The 6,833-nt window shown below is 41.4% G+C and overlaps 1 protein-coding gene across 2 annotated transcripts in view; it reads left to right on the top strand.

Annotated features, from left to right (window-relative positions):
* The first annotated feature begins 2,793 nt into the window (after positions 1 to 2,793).
* The window catches only part of nalcn (sodium leak channel, non-selective), a 103,718-nt gene continuing 99,678 nt past the window's right edge, over positions 2,794 to 6,833 (top strand). Inside the window, exon 1 of one of the 2 annotated variants that reach the window (XM_086051833.1) lies at positions 2,794 to 2,930. The gene's annotated coding sequence lies outside the window, so the exon portion shown is untranslated. The remainder of the gene's footprint in view (positions 2,931 to 6,833) is intronic. The other variant, XM_086051831.1, reaches the window with a different exon arrangement.

The raw sequence follows: 6,833 nt of genomic DNA, 5'->3' as shown, positions 1-6,833 counted from the left end.
AAAATGGGAGCGGTATGAGAGTGGGAGTCATTCTGAACGGGAGCAGGTGGGACAGGACAGGACAGTATATAGTCTGGGACTAGGATGGAACATGATTTTTTTCTGTGGGAGTGGCATGGGATGAGAGTGAGAATCTGCTCTCACCATCTGCTGTGTGCTCACCCTTTGGGCCAACCACCAAACTCGCCATCCCTTTTCATGTCTCCCTCCTGCAGCCAGTCTCCTCAAGCACCCTCAGCCCTCCTTCCGAATGGCCCTGAGGAACATTCCTGGGTCTATGGTCCCTCATCCTCGACCCTTCTCTCCTCTGGGACTCCTACCGGGAGATGCCTCACAAGGGCACCATGTGGTGCCTCTTGAGTTGGTGAGTGGGAGCGTTGGTACTGTTGTGACTGATTGAGACCACTTTGGGTTATGTCGTTGATGTTGTCAGTTGCTATGGTTATTTACTTTACCTTTATTTTGTTACATATAGCAGTTGTTATGTCCTGAAGTCTCTCAGTATTTAAGATCCGATGGCTCAGTGACTTTTTTTTTACTTCCGTGCCCTGTCTACTTCTGGGCCCAAATTCTGTTCCTCACATTACACCATGCTTAAGATTGAGATCTTTTAAAGCATTTTTTTAAAAAAGTTTAAAAAAATGTTTTTCTTGCACAGTATGTTCTTTTTGGAATTTTTGGTAAATTCTTTTATTCCTGTACTTTGTTTTTAAATGTCTGAAGTTCTTTTATTAAATGTTTTTAAATTTTGTACTTGTAATGCACTATACAAATAAAGCTGCCTTGCCCTTACTTTACCTATTATTATTCATTATGTCTTTGAGACATAATAGTTGGCTTCAGCTGTGATGTGGAAGCCAAAGTAAACAACAACCATATGCCGTTTAGTAGATTTTATTGCAGCTAAGGACGCACGCAAGCGTGAAAGAACAAGAAATGAGAAGGCTGAACCAAAGCAACAAACCAGTTAATATACTAAAACTGCTGAGGTGGATGGAGCCACAGAACAAGAAAGGTGCCTAACTAAAAATGAAATCAGAAAACGAAACCTAGACCCTGATATCAAAAAGCACCCAACTCAATTCTACACAAGGTCCAGAGAACCAATGAGAGAAAACACATAGTGCTTACTGAGATTTGCCAACTAAGGCAATGAAAATAATCCAGCACTTACTACACCACGTACTTACTCTGTGACCGAGTTCAAGTAACGTGGCAAATGACTGCCAACCAGGGGCGTTACCAGGACGAGGGGCGGGGCAGTGCCCACCCAGGGACACGCTCTGCCCACCCAAAGAAAACTGGATGTAGTTCTGATGGCAGAACCCAAAACAAAAAAAACATTGTCACCTACATGTCCATACTGTTCAGTTATGGATGTCTTCTAAGTCAAATAAAATCAAATCAACTTTTATTTGTTTAGCCCAAATCACAACAACAGTTATTTCAATTAAGGAGAAAACAAAACACGTTTTAAGGTGCAGTAGCCCTACGCTGGATTTCGACCTACTTGAGCATTGTAGCACTTTTATGCCCCCCCAGGTAAGTCTAATGCACACCCACACCTGGCATCCTGGTAACACCACTGTTGCCAACAGGTGCAATGTGGAAACTCCACCCACCAACACTTCCAAAGCTGCCTGATGAGAAAACAACATTAAACATGGAAAAACAGAGGCACTCACTTCTGCTTGATGTCGCTTGATGAGGAAAACGCTTATACCCATAAACTCCCAAATATTGAGGCGATCGTTTTTAAATTTTCAGAGGTTAATATGCGCATGAGTAGAGATGTTCATGTGAATTTTGGTTTAGAGTGACAGTCCTATACACACCTCTTCTGTAAGTACCACAAGCCCGCAATCTGAAAATGTCAACATACTAACATACTTAAAATATACTTTGTTCCAATTTACAGATATGGTTTACATAAAGGTCATAAATGGTCGACGGTGGTTAGCACGTCCGCCTCACACTGCAGAGCTTGTGGGTTCAATTCCGCCCACGGCCTTCCTGTGTGGAGTTTGCATGTTCTGCCCGTGTCTGCGTGGGTTTTCTCCGGGTACTCCGGTTTCCTCCCACATTCCAAAAACATGAATGGTAGGTTGATTGGACACTCTAAATTACCCCTAGGTGTGATTGTGAGTGCGAATGTTTGTTTGTCTCTGTGTGCCCTGCAATTGGATGGCAACTAGTTCAGGGTGTACCTTGCCTACTGCCCGAAGACAGCTGGGATAGGCTCCAGTATCCCCGCGACCCTTGTGAGGAGAAGCGGTATAGATAATGGATGGATGGGTTTATATAAAGAAAAAGTTTCGGGTTGAATTGAAAGGATTCTTTATTTATTAATCCATCCATTCATCCGTTATCCGAACCGCTTATCGCCACGAAGTTCGCAGGCGTGCTGAGGCCTAAATCCAATTGAATTATTTTCAATTATGGCAACCAAAAATAATAGGTTTGCGTTTCCTTAATACTTAACATTACTTGAATTATTGAACCTGAAAGTTTTAGGTTACACCAAGTGAATATTCTTTTAATCAATCAACGCCAAATGTTGACTGTGATGGATTACTTCACTTTTTTTTTTTTAACTTTCATTCACTATTTATTTTTTCAGTCTGGATTAAGGCTCCACCAAAATGTTATATATAGACTCACAAAATCCTTACTTAACATGAAGAATGAATACAATATATAACATTAAAAGTCTTAACAACAGTGTGGAGTTTGAAGGGACCGGTCGTGTGTTACCATGGAGACCGCGGAGCGCCTCTCTTGCAGCTGCTGCTGATGAGATTGCAGGCTGCGCGCGCGCACATCCCCCACGCGAGCCCCACGTACACGCATACGCACAGACGCACCGGATGAAAACAGCTGATGTCACGGACACGATGCGACGCGGTCGATGAGGGGGAAAACCCGCTGCCGTAAGTGGTTTTATTATGTGTCCAAATATGAATTATTCTTTTAACATTCAGCTGGTACCGCCATTGTGTTTGTATTTGGAGCGCGAGAAATTCTCATTTGCTAGCTTGTTGTGCACCGGAAGTGGAGATGTAGCATCCTTCGTAGTAGGCCTTGACTTATTATTTATTTTTTTGGGGCAGGGCTTGTAATTGCTAAAATACAATGTAACACGATTGTCAGATGTTATGGACGGTTTTGTTAATTACGCTCATCGACCCTGTATTTGGTATTCGTCTTGTTCTTGGCTTGGCTTGATTTCAAGACAGTGAAGCGCTTGAGCGCTAACGCGTTTCCATAGTAACCTTGGCTGTCTTGGTGTCATTCGTCTCTGTATGGACGCGCATTTCCTGATTGCAATCCATGATTGTGTGCAGCTTTTTGTCAATAACACAGTAGGACAGCTTTGTAAATGTTGTGACAGTGCACTCCGACTATCTATCCTAAACGTATTAATTTGTGTTTCGTAGTTATGGTAGGACCCTTGATAGGTCATTGCTCCATTACCTTTTATTTCTTTTGTGTGTTTGCGCGTGTGCTTGCGTCCTTGTGGACACATGGTGTGGGTTTGGGGTTGATTTTAATTCACTTTAAGTTGCATTTTCAAATATGCGTAGCGCTGTATAAATAGAGTTGAATTGATTGACTGGAGGGGCAGCACGGTGGTCGACTGGTTAGCACGTCCGCCTCACAGTTCAGAGGTCGTGGGTTCAATCCTGGCTCTGGCCTCCCTGTGTGCAGTTTGCATGTTCTCTCCGTGCCTGCGTGGGTTTCCTCCGGGTACTCCGGTTTCCTTCCACATTCCAAAAACATGCATGGTTGATTGGTCTGTCTAAATTGCCCCTAGGTGTGATTGTGAGTGCGGATGTTTGTCTCTGTGTGCCCTGCGATTGGCTGCCAAGCAATTCAGGGTGTCCCCCGCCTACTGCCCGAAGACAGCTGAGATAGGCTCCAGCATGCCCGCGACCCTTGTGAGGATAAGCGATATGGATAATGAATGAATGAATGAATGATTGACTGGACATGCGGCGGTGATCTGATTTGAAGTCATAACTCAATTTTACAATTGAGGTTTTGGGTTTGATAATATCTGACAAAATTACACTATTCTGCTACTGTATTTTGTTATTTGACTAGAGACAGCTAAAGTTGTACTACTGTAAGTATATTATATACAGTATATATGTATACACACTATATTTTTATTCTGTACGTTGCCCCCTTTTAAACTCTACTGAAATAAAAACATTTATAAAGAATTAACCAATTCCAGGATCAATTCGCCCTCCGGCACACCCTTAAAAAACATAGAACAAAAAAGGAAAAGCTTTATATGAGAGCGCCGTTGCGGTGACTGGAGTCCCATCCAATAAGTGTGGGGGTGGGGGTGAGGGCTGGAGTTGTTGAAGGAATGGTAACAGCCATTGACCTCCCAGCAGAAAACCCTCTCTGTTACTTCCTGGTTAACCAAGTGCACTGTGAAAAGGCTTTAAAGGGGAACTCAAGACAACAATTTTACTGCTCACCTGTTTAGTAGGTCTCGACACATGACATTCACAATGCAAGACCAAGGGCATTTTGATGTCAATTTCAGGCCACAGCAGAGGGCATTACGGCACAAAATGACACTGATGAAAATGGATGGACTAATCTGCTTAATTCTTATTCCACAATCACAATATAATCAGAACACAGTGTTTATACTGGTGGGGGCAAAAAATATATATATCGCAAAGAACATTTTTCCTTGAGTTTTTCCTTTAAAAGTAAGGGAGCAGCTGCATAATCTAACTTCATACAGTGCTGTGAAAAAGTATTCTTACTCATCCTAATTTCTGACTTTGTTGCTTTCTTTATTTTTTTACATACAGTAATGAGCATTAGTAACTGTTTCAGATTGAGTTGTCCTGCTCCGTTCAAGTTTTCAAGTCTATATGATTGATTTCAAGTTAATTTGACTTTTTTTCAAAGTGACAAAATAATCCTGAAGGACAAAGGTATTGCCAAATGGAACAGTGATAGCTTAGTTTTATGACAAAATGTCACATTTTGAGTTAGGTTGGTGGAGTAAAAAAAAAAGAGAGGCATACAGCCTCACGAGTGCAGGTATTCCACCAAAAGGCTTGCAAATTAAAACAAATAAAAACAAAAAGATCACTCACCCTGAACTCCACTTCAACAAGTCTGGTCGAATTTCGACAGTAACAACGCAGTTCCTTGAAGTGTCTTGTTGTTGGTGCGTGTTGCCCCAAAACATATATGAATAAAGTTCACGTGAAAACACGCTTGTTGTCCACTTATTATTGAACATAATCTGGTGACAAAGCGTCACTTTGCATCGCTGCCCTTGTTGTTTTCCATGGCCCTGCTGCCACTGGTATGAATTTATTAAGTGTAGCGGTGATCAGGCGAGCCAAAGTTAGCGACATTAAGCTAATTCATTCATTCCTCCATTATACAGTCATGTCCCGGTCACTTTTTTTTTTCTTGTGTCACCACAAAATTCTCTTTCTCTTTCAGTCCAAAACAAAAAATGCACTTTTGGGCCATTTTCGGCAGCCATGACCAAGAAATTTGTAGTGCAGAGTCTAACCGTCTACCATTAGCCAAGATATGGTGGTCCTGCCAGAAGCACCACTGGTACTGAACAAAATTCATTCCATGTATCATATCACATTTTATTTATATAGCACTTTTCATACATAAAAATGCAACTCAAAGTGCTTTAAAACATTCAAAGCAAAACATAGAATTATCTTCAATCAAAAGAAAAGATAAATTATTTAAAAGTTGTTGAAAGCCAAACTAAAAAGGTGTGTCTTGAGCTTCCTCTTAAAAATATCAACAGTCTCTGCAGACCTGACATCCTCTGGCAGGCTATTCCAAAGGTGAGGACCAAAATGGCTGAATGCAGCCTCGCCATGCATTTTGGTCCTCACCCTTGGAATAAATAAAAGGCCGGGAAAAACAACAGGAAATAAAGGCATGCATCAGCACTTCCGTGTTAGCCTGAGAGAGAAACGGGCGGACTCTGGCGATATTCTTAAGGTGATAAAAACCAATCTTGGTTACATTTTTAATATGAGGAATAAAACTGAGCTCAGAGTCAAAAATGACGCCAAGGTTCTTCACACAGTGTGAGGGATTAAAAATGTGTAGTTTTGGTAAAAGCTTCTCTCTCTGACCTTCGGGACCGATAACTAAAACCTCAGTCTTGTCCTCATTGAGCTGTAGGAAATTATCTGCCATCCATGACTTGATATCTAAAATGCAATTTAAAAGGGTATCAATGGGTCCTGTGTCATCAGGAGACACGGCAATATACAGCTGCGTGTCATCAGCATAGCTGTGAAAGCTGATGCCGTGTCCCCTGATGACATCCCCGAGGGGAAGCATATAAAGATTAAAAAGTAAGGGGCCTAAAATCGAACCTTGAGGAACCCCACATTTGATTTCATGAGTTTTAGAGGAACAAGTATCCATACTTACAAAGAAATATCGGTCTGTGAGATAGGAATAAAACCAGTCAAAAACAGTACCAGAGATGCCCACTAGATTTTTAAGTCTATTTAATAAAATTTGGTGATCTACTGTATCAAAAGCAGCGCTTAGATCCAGTAGCACCAAGACTGTGAGTTTTCTCACGTCTGCAGTGCACCTAATATCATTTAAGATCCTTAAAAGAGCAGTCTCCGTACTGTGGTTCATCCTAAAACCAGATTGATATTTCTCAAAAATATTATTTGTATTTAAAAAATGATTCAACTGGATGAAAACCAGTTTTTCTAAAATCTTACTTAAAAACGGTAAGTTGGATACGGGTCTGTAGTTATTAAAAACGCTCGGGTCAGAACCGCTCTTCTTCA

The sequence above is a fragment of the Filicampus tigris genome, chromosome 14 (genome assembly GCF_054856515.1).
Source record: "Filicampus tigris isolate MCC_2025a chromosome 14, RoL_Ftig_1.0, whole genome shotgun sequence".
In the NCBI taxonomy this organism is placed as follows: Eukaryota; Metazoa; Chordata; class Actinopteri; order Syngnathiformes; family Syngnathidae; genus Filicampus; species Filicampus tigris.
This window is presented reverse-complemented; position numbering and strand designations above follow the sequence as displayed.